Below are 15,243 nucleotides of genomic sequence, written 5' to 3' on the forward strand. Positions count from 1 at the left end.
ATAAAGGCGTCTGCTAAATGCTGAAAATGTAAATGTAATGTAAATGAATAGGTTACAGAGGATGATGGGTGACTCCCCAATAATCCTTGCCTCTCTCAGACGTGGCCTGTTGTGTCTGTTGAGCGTCCAGCAAGGCCGGCAGCATGAATTCGAATCTGAGTCTTTGTGATGGTTATGGCATTTAGAAGACACGTGGCGCAAACTGGCTACTGATACATGAAAACTTTCTAGATTCTCAGTGCTTAAGGCAGGCTGAGGCATAGCTATGGTAACAAACCGCAAATTAAAATACAGTGGCCACATTTTATGTCAATCACGTTGACCTGTTTGAATGAGACGCGATCTACCAGCGTGCACTGTGCGATCAACTGGTAGATCGCGATCGACGTATTGGGCACCCCTGTCCTAAATGTTTAGTTACTGGCAAGGCAAACACAAGCAGCTATTAGGTTTGAGGTTGGGGAAGATGGGGGGCAGTTACTTTTTCACAGGGTGATACAGGTTTTGAATAAATCTTTATCTTTAATAAACATTTAGTCATGTTGTCTTACTTTATTTATGCATGTTTTCCCCTTTTTCTCCCCTTTTAGCACGCCCAACTGCCCGATTGCATCATGCTTCCTCTCCACCAATGCCGATCCCCACTCTGATTGAGGAGAGCGAAGCTAACCCACACCCCTCCGACACGTGGGCAGCATGCCGTATGCATCTTATCACCTGCACTTTGACGACAACAGGCCAATCGTTGTTCATGTGGCCGCTCAGCCTCAGCCGGCAAGGCAGAGCTGAGATTCGATACCATGTATTCGAGATCCCAGCTCTGGTTGCAGCGCGTGTTTTTACCGCTGCGCCACCCGAGCGGCCCGTCATGTTGTCTTTATCCTAAATTCAAATAAGTTGAAAGATCTGAAACATTTAAATGTGACGAATTGGCAAAAACAGAGGCACAAGATCAGCGTTCATTAAATAATAAAGCAACAGAGGCTGAAAACAGATCGTTTGACAGATAATTTTACAACTGAACATTCAAGTTCTAGCCTAAAGAAAAACCCTGGCAGCATTTGAACGCTCTCATTAGCGCCTGCGATCCTCCCTCAGAACAGTTTGATCTCCATCAGCCCAACGGCAGGAGCTTTATTTAAATGTGAGATCAACAATTTAATCTCTCTGTTTTGACTTGAGCGTGGAACTAGTGCATAATAAATAAGACAGAAAAAAATCAGAGAGCACAAACTCAGAGAGCACAAACTCAGAGAGAACACAGAGGTGACAGACGTACCTGCAAGTGTAGAAGATGACCAGGAGTCCAGTCTCAGCAGGAGGGGGGAGACCAATGTCCAATCAGCCCCCACAGACACCGTCTTCACCGGCACTCATCACGCACAATGCCTGGACAACATAAAAAGGGAACAATTGCTTAATTCACCATTTATTTCACAATGCTGACAAATTCTTCATTCTGATTGGTCAGAAGATGTTAATTCTGTAGAATGGGAGGTTGGGACACTATACTGGGTTACTTAAGATGCTGGTTTGGTCACATGAGATTTTTACTCAGCAATAATAATGATGTAGGCAAAAATCTAACTAATAAATTAATTTTATGTAGTTACTATTCTTACACAGACTGTTTTGATTTATTATGTTAGATAAGATGAAAAAAAAAAAAAACTAAATACACTTTGTTTGAAGTAAATTGACATTATTATTACAATTATTATAATAATTATTATTATTATTACTATTATCTTTGTTACTATAACTATTATTACAACTATATTACTATTATTATTATTATTACTATTACTTCTCATTATTGCTATTATTATTATTATTATTGTTACTATTATTATTACTATTATCAGTATTAATATTATCAATATTATTATTATTACTATTATTATTATTATCAGTATTATTATTACTACTATTATTAGTATTATTATTACTACTATTATTATTTTTACTATTATTATCAGTATTGTTATTATAATTATTATCAGTATTATGATTAGTATTACTATTATTATAATTTTTTTTACTATTATTATTATCAGTATTATTATTACTATTATTATTTTTACTATTATTATCAGTATTATTATTATTATCAATATTATTGTTACTATTATTATTTTCATTATTATTTTTTACTATTATTATCAGTATTATTATTTTTATTTTTATTATTATTATTACTATTATTATTATTATCATCATCAGTATTATTATTATTATTATTATTATTATTATATCATCATCAGTATTATTATTATTATTATTGGGCTGAGTTCTGATTATTTCTGATCATTAAACTAAAAAATATAACAACATTCTACTAATTTTTGCAACAGTTTAAGTTCATGTTGAGTTTTGATATTATTATTACTGCCATAATTCTTATTCAAAAATTAATATGTGTTATTAGTAAATGATAATGCAGAACAGTAGCTGAGATCTCTCGAGTTTTTTTTTCTTATCAGAAGTAAGAAAATACATTGAGGCGTTATTCATGTAATGGAATGAGAAAACCTCATTGTGGGTTGTACTCTTTTTAGACTGGAATAAAAGAGCTGCACCTGATGTTAACACATCTGCTCATCAAACCCAAATCCAACCAACCACGATTTACAGCTAGAGAACGAACCGAAAGTTCTGGCTGAAAGTAGCCGTGTAGAGAAAGAACTGAGCTGAAATAATTACAGCAGGGCGTCAATTTCCCTCTGTAATTTACACTGTTAGTGAAACACAGCTGCTACCAAACCTATGAAGGCAATAAACGGCTAGATTTTATCAGAGCAGAACAACAGATAGACGTGTTTATACTGTATATTATATACATACAGTGTATCACAAAAGTGAGTACACCCCTCACATTTCTGCAAATATTTCATTATATCTTTTCATGGGACAACACTATAGACATGAAACTTGGATATAAGTTAGAGTAGTCAGTGTACAACTTGTATAGCAGTGTAGATTTACTGTCTTCTGAAAATAACTCAACACACAGCCATTAATGTCTAAATGGCTGGCAACATAAGTGAGTACACCCCACAGTGAACATGTCCAAATTGTGCCAAAAGTATCAATATTTTGTGTGACCACCATTATTATCCAGCACTGCCTTAACCCTCCTGGGCATGGAATTCACCAGAGCTGCACAGGTTGCTACTGGAATCCTCTTCCACTCCTCCATGACGACATCACGGAGCTGGTGGATGTTAGACACCTTGAACTCCTCCACCTTCCACTTGAGGATGTGCCACAGGTGCTCAATTGGGTTTAGTCCATCACCTTTACCTTCAGCTTCCTCAGCAAGGCAATTATCATCTTGGAGGTTGTGTTTGGGGTCGTTATCCTGTTGGAAAACTGCCATGAGGCCCAGTTTTCGAAGGGAGGGGATCATGCTATGTTTCAGAATGTCACAGTACATGTTGGAATTCATGTTTCCCTCAATGAACTGCAGCTCCCCAGTGCCAGCAACACTCATGCAGCCCAAGACCATGATGCTACCACCCCCATGCTTGACTGTAGGCAAGATACAGTTGTCTTGGTACTTCTCACCAGGGCGCCGCCACACATGCTGGACACCATCTGAGCCAAACAAGTTTATCTTGGTCTCGTCAGACCACAGGGCATTCCAGTAATCCATGTTCTTGGACTGCTTGTCTTCAGCAAACTGTTTGCGGGCTTTCTTGTGCGTCAGCTTCCTTCTGGGATGACGACCATGCAGACCGAGTTGATGCAGTGTGCGGCGTATGGTCTGAGCACTGACAGGCTGACCTCCCACGTCTTCAACCTCTGCAGCAATGCTGGCAGCACTCATGTGTCTATTTTTTAAAGCCAACCTCTGGATATGACGCCGAACACGTGGACTCGACTTCTTTGGTCGACCCTGGCGAAGCCTGTTCCGAGTGGAACCTGTCCTGGAAAACCGCTGTATGACCTTGGCCACCATGCTGTAGCTCAGTTTCAGGGTGTTAGCAATCTTCTTATAGCCCAGGCCATCTTTGTGGAGAGCAACAATTCTATTTCTCACATCCTCAGAGAGTTCTTTGCCATGAGGTGCCATGTTGAATATCCAGTGGCCAGTATGAGAGAATTGTACCCAAAACACCAAATTTAACAGCCCTGCTCCCCATTTACACCTGGGAACTTGACACATGACACCAGGGAGGGACAACGACACATTTGGGCACAATTTGGACATGTTCACTTTGGGGTGTACTCACTTATGTTGCCAGCTATTTAGACATTAATGGCTGTGTGTTGAGTTATTTTCAGAAGACAGTAAATCTACACTGCTATACAAGTTGTACACTGACTACTCTAACTTATATCCAAGTTTCATGTCTATAGTGTTGTCCCATGAAAAGATATAATTAAATATTTGCAGAAATGTGAGGGGTGTACTCACTTTTGTGATACACTGTATATACATTTTGACTTTTTGATCTACATACCTAACCACTTATAATATAAAAGCTGCAAAACTGAAACCTCCTATTTACAAAGACGTCTAATCCCTTTGTTTGCCAAGTCACTCCAAATCGTCATCATGTGCCTCCTGTTTGCTTAGAACTCAATTGGAGTCCAGCTGTTGCAATTTGATTAAGTGTAGTTATGAAAGGTGCACAGGTCCAGCCTGGCCGTCCAGCCTGGGCTCTGGGACAAGAAGGGCCTTGATCTGGGAGGTAGAAAAGAACCCCAAATCACCAAAAAAAAAACTCTGTATATTTTACGTAGAGATGGAGGAACCTGTTGGATGGACAACCATCTCTGTAGCCCTCAAGAAATCATGTTTTGGTCTCTACTAAATCTAGGGTTAGATGTATTAGATCTTTAGGGTTAGATCCAAAGATCTTTGGATGTTCCTTAAAAATTACCGTCCCATCTTTGACACCGAGGTTGTAAATATGTCCTTGCAAATAAGCCTGAAGATCCCGCCAACAAACAAACCCAAGCTTTTTATTTCAAGGAGCCCTTCAAACAATCCTAGCTGCCAGTAAAATCCATCCAGACTTCCATCAGAAGGATCTGAATCATCCTGACCTTTCCGTTCTGAACCCACGATCGGCCTCATCCAACCACTGATGCGTCGATGCCTCACCAAGTCCTGAGGAGATGATTTAGAGGACACGGTAAGGAGGGCAATCAGTGCCCTGGCACACACACACACAACAATCCTTTCAGGTCTGAATCAAAACCGGACAGATCGAGTCTCACCCCGTTCAGCGACCCACAGAAGATCATGTCCAAGAAAATTGGTTCTTTTCTTTTTTTTAGGTAAGCAGGAGGATGAAGTCATTGTTATGAGAGTAAAACAATTTCTGTGGATCTTCAGGAACCTTCTTGAGGTTTATAATACTGAAACATCCCAACTTAGCTAATATCAAAGCTTCTGTTTCTAATATTAACCATCCTAATACAAATCCAACCTTAACTTGTCTGGGTGAAGGGTAGTGTGGCGCTGACCATATAAAAATGGCATCAAGATGGGTTGAAAATCCACCAATCAGGCATTGTTGTGCTCCTCAAACCATTCCTGAATCATTTTGGCTTTGTGGCAGGGCGCATTCCCATCAGGGAATACCGTATCCATAAAAGGGTGGACACGGTCTGCAACAGTGCTTAGGTAGGTGGTGGTACGTGTCAGAGGAACATCCTCATGTTTGGCAGGACCCAAGATTTCCCAGCAGAACATTGCCCAAAGCATCATACTGCCTCCGCCGGCTCGCCTTCTTCCCATAGTGCATCCTGGTGCCGTGTGTTCCCCAGGTAAGCGACGCACTGTGGTCCAGTCGGTGTTTTAATAGATACTGACACCCCACAAGAGCTGCAGTTTTGGAGATGCTCTGACCCAGTCGTATAGCCATCACAATTCGGTCCTAGTCAAACTCGCTCAGATCCTCACGCTCACCCATTTTCCTGCTTCTAACATCAACTTTGAGGGTAAAATGTTCACTTGCTGCCTAATACAGTATATCCCACCCACTAACAGGTGCCATGATGAAGAGATAATCAGTGTTATTCACTTCACCCGTCAGTGGTCACAATTAACACTGCAGGCGCTTTTAATTTTTAACCACTAAAGCAACAAACATAACGTGTCCTCGCTTGGCTGTATAATTTCAGTGACTCTTCCTCTCGTGCATCTTCGTGATTTGGAAATAACTCTTGAGTAAAATGAAACGTATTGTTATTCTAATGAAGGAACACAGAAGAGGCAGGGACGGAACACTTTCAACCAGAAAGAAAATTCATTTTAAGCCACGGGCGGTGCACAAACACAATCAGCTCCTGTACGAACCTGAATGAATATACAGTATCAGTATTTCAACACCTGGATGGCTTGTGTTCTATAATCCACCGGGTATTTGTATTATACTATACAAGCTACTCTTTTAAAAAGCATAATCTTCTGATCTGCAGTCCAAAAGGAATCAAAGAAAGATGAATTCACAGCTAATCAACGAGAATTACAGCAGCAAACAGCAGCAAATCATCCCCACAACATTAACTACACCCACCTTGTTTGATTATAGCTAGAATGGTCTTCTTGTGGAATGATCCAATATAATATAACTATATAACTCTGATATGAATGTGAATTCAGATACGGTATCAGTATTTCAACACCTGGATGGATGGCTTGTGTTCTATAATCCACAGTGTGTTTGTATTACACTGTATTTCATATTCTTATTAAACAATCATACAAGCTACTCTTTAAAAAGCATAATCTTTTGATCTGCAGTCCTAAACGAATCAAAGAAAGCTGAATTTATAACTAGTCAACAAGCAATGACAGCAGCAAACAGCAGCAAAGCATCCCCACAACATTAACTACCTCCACCTTGTTTGATTGTAGCTATAATGTTCTTCTTAAGGAATGATGTATTAGCTCTACGCCAGATGGAATAAGACCCAGACATAGTCTGAATTACAGGATAGCTGGGTCAGACCCTTGTAATTAATACTGCAAACAGCAGCAAAGCATCCCCACAACATTAACTACCTCCACCTTGTTTGATTGTAGCTATAATGTTCTTCTTAAGGAATGATGTATTAGCTCTATGCCAGATGTAATAAGACCCAGACATAGTCTGAATTACAGGATAGCTGGGTCAGACCCTTGTAATTAATACTGCAAACAGCAGCAAAGCATCCCCACAACATTAGCTACCTCCACCTTATTTGATTGTAGCTAGAATGTTCTTGTTATGGAATGATGTATTAGCTTTATGCCAGATGTAATGAGACCCAGATATAGTCTAAATTACAGAATGGCTGGATCTGACCCTCTTAATTAATTTTGGACCCCTCCCCCCAACTCCCATATAACTCTGGTACAAATCTGAATTAATATACAGTATCAGTATTTCAACACCTGGATGGATGGCTTGTGTTCTATAATTCCACAGCAGCAAATAGCAGCAAAGCATCCCCACAACACTAACTACCTCCACCTTCTTTGATTGTAGCTAGAATGTTCTCGTTATGGAATGATGCGTTATCTCTACGCCAGATGTAACAGGACCCAGACATGGTCCGAATTACAGGATGGCTGGGTCAGACCCTTCTAATGAATACCCCCCCCCCCCCCCATCAAATCAGTATGCAAATATATACACACTTGTACGTTTTACTGTATAATTCGTACTCTGGACTAAAAATTTCCGGCCCAAAAGGCTTGTCAAGTAATGACTGTCTTTATTCATCAAACCATGTCTTTACGGACCTTGCGTCAATCGCAGGGGCACCGTCATGCTGATATTATTTATTTGATTGATTTTGTGCAACATGCTAGCAATAGAAATGTCGGTTTGCCATTATTAGAGCAAATACTCCATGGTTTCTGGGCTAATAATAAAGCATGGACGTTTTCCTTCAAACTAACATAAAGAACAATGATCCAATGCTGGAAAGGTAAGAAATAGGAATAGAAATATGTCAACGTCAAATACACCAGCACGCCGAACGGTGCCTATTGTTGGAAATAATGACTCCGATACACTGACTCTGATTTCCAGGTATAAAGACAAAAGAAAACGTGTCACTATGTCTTGGAACACCATTAACTTTCCATCACAGTGGCACCCCGGGGCCCGAACAAATTCACCGGCCAGTTTGTCCTTTTGTTCTTTTCTGAACTATAAGCACACGTTATTTATTCTTAATCGAGTTCTGCTGTCCTACTGACTACAAATAGAAACGCTTGCAGCAAGTGGACATGAAAACCTGTCCATGTCTACAATTAAAAAACGCGTTCTATTTCTATCTGCATTTTGAAGTCAAAAGTACACCAAGCGAGTTACTACACTCACTGTCCATTTAATCAGCTCCACTTACCATATAGAAGCACTTTGTAGTTCTACAATAACTGACTGTAGTCCATCTGTTTCTCTGCATGCTTTGTTAGCCCCCTTTTACTCTGTTCTTCAATGGTCAGGACCCCCCACAGAGCAGGTATTATTTAGGTGGTGGATCATTCTCAGCACTGCAGTGACACTGACATGGTGGTGGTGTGTTAGTGTGTGTTGTGCTGGTATGAGTGGATCAGACACAGCAGCGCTGCTGGAGTTTTTAAATACCGTGTCCACTCTATTAGACCTTGTAGATGTAAAGTCAGAGACGATCGATCATCTATTGCTGCTGTTTGAGTCGGTCATCTTCTAGACCTTCTAGATCAGTGGCTGGATGTTTTTGGTTGGTGGACTATTCTCAGTCCAGCTGTGACAGTGAGGTGTTTAAAAACTCTGATCCACTCATACCAGCACAACACACACTAACACACACTAACACACCACCACCATGTCAGTGTCACTGCAGTGCTGAGAATGATCCACCACCTAAATAATACCTGCTCTGTGGTGGTCCTGTGGGGGTCCTGGGAGAGTCCTGACCATTGAAGAACAGCATGAAAGTGGGTTAACAAAGCATGCAGAGAAACAGATGGACTACAGTCAGTAATTGTAGAACTACAAAGTGCTTCTATATGGTAAGTGGAGCTGATAAAATGGACAGCGAGTGTTGAATCAGTGGAATGGTCCATAACCGCACCACCTTTGTTTTATTTATTATTAATTCTTTGTGAGCTCTGGCTCTTGCAAAAATAGTCTTTGACCCGCTAATGCTAAGCAGATCTTGGTGATTTCAGATTCCTGGTATTTTTAAACGTACATATTTAACTGATTCCAGATGTGAACTTGTTCGTTGTTCTTAAATTCTATGGACGTCATTCCTGACCCTCGGTGCGATCATAACCCTTAGTGATGGTTGACATTCAGGATGAGGATCTCTACCGGGGGAAATGACAGTTGTTGTGCAGAACTGATTGAGTCACATTACAGTCAGTAATGATGGTCGTAATTAGTCGAGGCGGCTTCATTCCTAGCAGGATCGTACACGTGTGTATTGATGGCGAATGAAGATGAGATCAGTTCCTGACGCTTATTACCTGCAGGGGCCGTTGATGTCGTTGACGTCGTTGATTTTTCATTAGCAGATGGTGCCGTGTGTTTAATGTCGCTGATCTACCACAATGCGACGCCTCTTCTGGGATGAATTAAGTATCTATCTGTCCATCTTCTCATTACACGTGTCCCATTGAAGCATGCGGCGGCAATTCTGACAAAAATTGTTTGTTCGTTTTAACAGCTTGAGATTTTACAAACCCGAAAGGATGTCGTTATTAAATTCCTAATCTTCTAGAAAATTCATTTACCACTTGCAGAGATGGATTGGTGTACTTGTGAGCAAGTCCCACCACAAAGTTGAACTTTTTTAGCAATACAGTACCTCGAAACTCAACCTCAGTTGAGTTTCAAGGTATTTTTTCCCCATAAGGACGTTTGGGAAACCTGTTAATGCATTCCATGGTCCTGTAGAACTGCATATATTTCATTATACACAGACCAGCCATAACGTTAAAACCACCTCCTTGTTTCTGTCCATTTTATCAGCTCCACTTACCATATAGAAGCAATTTATAGTTCTACAATTACTGACTGTAGTCCATCTGTTTCTCTGCATGCTTTGTTAGCCCCCTTTCATGCTGTTCATCAATGGTCAGGACTCTCCCAGGACCACTACAGAGCAGGTTTTATTTGGGTGGTGGATCATTCTCAGCACTGCAGTGTTTTTAAACACCTCACCGTCACTGCTGGACTGAGAATAGTCCACCAACCAAAAACATCCAGCCCACAGCTCCCCGTGGGCAGCGTCCTGTGACCACTGATGAAGATCTAGAAGATGACCGACTCAAACAGCAGCAATAGATGAGCGATCGTCTCTGACTTTACATCTACAAAGTGGACCAAGTAGGCAGGAGTGTCTAATAGAGTGGACAGTGAGTGGACACGGTATTTAAAAACTCCAGCAGCTCATACCAGCACAACACACACTAACACACCACCACCATGTCAGTGTCACTGCAGTGCTGAGAATGATCCACCACCTAAATAATACCTGCTCTGTGGTGGTCCCGACCATTAAAGAACAGGGTGAAAGCAGGCTAAAAAAGTATGTAGAGATACAGATGGACTACCGTCAGTAATTGTAGAATGACAAAGTGCTTGTATATGGTAAGTGGAGCTGATAAAATGGACAGTAAGTGTAGAAACAAGGAGGTGTTTCTACACATTCAGTCTCAATTTAAAGAAGAGAATCTCAGGTAAGCAGCGGTTATGATTCTATGCTGCTGTGTGGTTGATCTGGGTACAAATTTCTCTATGAAGGACTTGGTGTAAGTAAGCTACGTCTAGACTGGATGGACACGTGCTTAACCCCCACAGAACATACATGCTTGCTTACTACATGAAACGACCTCAGTTTTACCCACGCCGCCCTGACCGTATTTCCTCTATCTGTTTACTTTATGGTTGTGAAATGACAGTTATAAGACCTCAGCTCGGTGCCAAGTGTCAGCACAAGAGCCTTGAGTACTTGGCACAGGAGTTTACATTTGCTTTCGCTAGCTGCTCGTTCTTAGTAGTGTGTTTGGGTTACACATGGCAGCACTTTTCAGACGAACGAGACGCACGCCATCAGGCACCGTTCAAACAAAAACAACCATCTAAAGAGCTATCTCATCCCAAGAACGCCTGGTACACTTGATGGACTGCATCTTTTGTTAATTTGGAGCAGATATGAGAATTAAACTGCTTACTTTAAGCCGGGGGTGTCCAATCACAACCTTTACAATGGAGCCGACAGTCCTACGATGGATTGGTGCCTTGTACAGGGTATTCCAGCCTTACGCCCAAGGTTTCCCAATGGAACCAGACCTGTCGCCACCCTAACCTGAATGTGAAGAGTACAGTACTATGACAGTATACGAGACATCCTAAGTTGCAAAAACTCATTTCAGGGAGGTACCGTGGGGTGATTTGAAACGGGCTGTGCATGCAAGAAACCCCTCAAACCTCACACAGCTGAAGAAATTCTGCATGGAGGAGTGGAAAACCTTTCTCCCAGTCAATGTCAGAGACTGGTAGATGGTTATAGGAAACGTCTAATTGAGGTTATTTCAGCCAAAGGGGGAAATACCAGCTATTAGGGCATAGGGTGTCCTAACTTTTTCCTCACAATCAAGTTCCATTTTTGTTCATTACAGTTTACAACCTGAGTTTTAAAGTAATTTTCAGGTTTATTTGTTTAATGATATAAGCTAAATCTCTCAATGCTGTTTAAATGAAGCTCAAACGTTGATATGATTAAATATGTTCAAAAAGACAAAGGTTCTCATGGGGTGTCCTAACTTTTTCACATGACTGTACTATACTAAAAGCGTCTGCTAAATGCTGAATGTAGATCACCGCTGCTATATCGCACCAGGTAACACTGGGTGATAAAATACTAGAAATTGTGTCCATATACTTTTGGCCCAACTGATAAAACAATTGATAACTACAGGACTAAAAGGATTCCACTCAGACTCGTAGCACCATCCATTCCGACGCTGTCGTTTACCCTCAGATGTGTGACGTGTCTTGTGTTTTAACGTCAGCCATGATTAACGGTCACGTTTCCCAAAATTAAAATAATGATACAGCCAACAAACCTTCATTCTGAATTATAAATCTTATAAATCTTGCATGTTTCAATCAAAGGGCTGAGGCTATTTTCGGGGTGGCATTTCAGGCTGGCTGGATAGTAATGGCTCGAATCAGTGTGATTTATTCCAGCGTTTTAACCTGGAATCAGTCAGACACGCTGCTGTCCCATCACCAGAGGTTATTTACACTCCCACAGGGCAATTCGTTTTCTTTTAGCCCTCACACACACCTCACAAATCCTTGCGGTACACCGTATACGCTGTACTCTTGAAATTGCCGAATTGACTATTGAACCAAATGCTGCACATGTACTGCGTCTGTCAGCGTAATGAGGCGGGTCACACTCACACCTGCAGGAATGAGAAGAACCCAGCTTGCCATGGCGCTCAAAGTTAACCTGATTGTATTTTGACCCAGTTTGCCGCTGACCTTTTCGAAGCGCCTCTAATGAGACAAACTGTTTGATATGATGCAATAAAAGAGACTCGGTCCATACGAACAAAGTCACATTAAGCTTTATGTTTAACAATAAGCCTTTTAGACTCTCACAATTTCTCAGAACCTCAAGCTGTAACACAAGTAGAGATTTCAGACTGGATTTGACGGTTATTCCACACAAATGCAGATTCGTCTCATATTCGCACTTTGATGACGTGGACATAGCAGGGACAGCACAGAACTGAGATCAGATTTTTACAATGCGGCTGCTCTGACTGTCTGTTACCCCTTTTCCCCCCGACGGTGATCCGACTCCGTTCCAGTTCGCGAACTTGATTTTGAACCGGTTCTGCGTGTTTCCACAGATAAAAAGAGGTTCCAGAGAGCAATCTAGCGTTCCAATCTGGCACCACAACTGTGACGTCATCTGTGGACGTGTCACAGGGTAGAGGTTTGGGTGCTTTCTCATGAGAATCACTGCTATGCTGCACTTTCATCTTTTAAAGTTCACCTGATTCAATTTTGACCCAGTCTACCGCTGATATTTTCAAAGAGATGAGCTGTGTGATATGACACGGTAAAAGTGACCCAGACAGTATAAACGCCTAACGTGAAAAATAAAGCGTGTACTAAAACAATGAGCGATGAATTTGGGCACTACAGAGTGCTTATAACCAGTAATAACGCAGAGAAGTTTAGTGTTTCTATGTCGTACTTTTAGTAAATTCAGCCACGTTACGCTTTATTTGTACGTAAAGCTTTTTCGACTCTCCCGGGAAGCGGATTCAGAACCACCACACGTGAAGTAAATCCAGCTAAACACTGGTACATGTGGATACACGTTCGTGTCGAGGAACTTTAGTGATGTTTTATCGCTCAAGCCAAGCGCTGAGCAAATCGGCTTCTCACGCCAATAAACTAAAGAAAACAACAACTGCGCCAAACACGTCTAAGTCTCCTTATCACCGATAGTTGAGCGATGCTTTTTGCATAAAAACGAACATCTGTAACAACAGCACAAATGCTCGCAGGTAATGTACATGCTCCACCATCATGTTACTACTTTCTACTTTCCTTGTGTAACGCCCACCGTTGATGACGCAGGCTTGGTTCCGAAAAACTGGTGGAAACGCGGGTCGGTTCTCTACAGAACACCAAGGTTCAAAGAAACCCGAACAGAACCGGTTCAAGAACCATGGTTCTTTTGGTGGAAAAGCGCTAACATTCGCACTTTGATGACCTCTTACCACACCGCTCAAGTCGAGCGCTGAGCAAAGCGGCAGCCCACAACAGAGTAAGTGGACAGAACAGGGATAGCGCAGAACTGAGATCTGATTTGCACAATATGACCGGCTGCTCCGACCGTCTGTGAGAACTCAGTTCTTAAAAAAATTTATATAAAGAACCCTGAGAACCAACAAGTTTTGAACCCTAAAGCTAGGGAAACCAAACGATGCCAACTGAAGAATCCAGCACATTACCCGGATTTACAGGTGGGAAAAGGGACGTCGCCCCACTTCTGGGACAATCCGCTCTCCCAGGCCAGGGTGAGTTTCTAGAAAGGGTTTTCATTTTAATTTTCCTGCTGTACCAACTTGTTTAGAATTTATGTTCTAATCTTTACTAATTTCATGTCAGATTTCATTTAAATATATTTTATTTTATCGTTTTACTGTTTATATGCTTTGGATTTTATTTTTTCTTTGTTTTTTCCTTGGGTTTTAATTTACCCAGGTCTTGTTACATTGTTCCCAGTGTGGTAATTCACTGCTGGTGCTAATTTCAAATTAGTTTTTATTACACTGGGCCACTATGCAAAGCGACTCTGGAAATGACACAGTATTCTCATAGCAGCTTTCCTAAGAAAACAAAAATGAAATATAAAAGTGATTTATATACACTATATTCTATACACTATATTCTATACACTATATTGCGTTCACACTACACAACTTTGAAGGTGTTCTGATCTCTGTACAGTTACAGGGTCACACACTACACCATCTATCACCAGGAGAAATCTCAGACAAGTCTGTCTGGTCCTAACTGGAACCTTCTTGTTACAGTAATTACATTCATTTGCATGATGACTAGGAAAGTAAAGGCACTAAGCAAAACGGCTAAATACAGTCGCTAATCTGTTGTTGTTTTTTATCTGAATTTACAGATTATTTGTTTATTTCTATGCTACATTTCTAATATACAGTGTATCACAAAAGTGAGTACACCCCTCACATTTCTGCAAATATTTTATTATATCTTTTCATGGGACAACACTATAGAAATAAAACTTGGATCTAACTTAGAGTAGTCAGTGTACAACTTGTATAGCAGTGTAGATTTACTGTCTTCTGAAAATAACTCAACACACAGCCATTAATGTCTAAATGGCTGGCAACATAAGTGAGTACACCCCACAGTGAACATGTCCAAATTGTGCCCAAAGTGTCAATATTTTGTGTGACCACCATTATTATCCAGCACTGCCTTAACCCTCCTGGGCATGGAATTCACCAGAGCTGCACAGGTTGCTACTGGAATCCTCTTCCACTCCTCCATGATGACATCACGGAGCTGGTGGATGTTAGACACCTTGAACTCCTCCACCTTCCACTTGAGGATGCGCCACAGGTGCTCAATTGGGTTTAGTCCATCACCTTTACCTTCAGCTTCCTCAGCAAGGCAGTTGTCATCTTGGAGGTTGTGTTTGGGGTCGTTATCCTGTTGGAAAACTGCCATGAGG

The sequence above is a fragment of the Trichomycterus rosablanca genome, chromosome 10, assembly GCF_030014385.1.
Source record: "Trichomycterus rosablanca isolate fTriRos1 chromosome 10, fTriRos1.hap1, whole genome shotgun sequence".
Taxonomy (NCBI): Eukaryota; Metazoa; Chordata; class Actinopteri; order Siluriformes; family Trichomycteridae; genus Trichomycterus; species Trichomycterus rosablanca.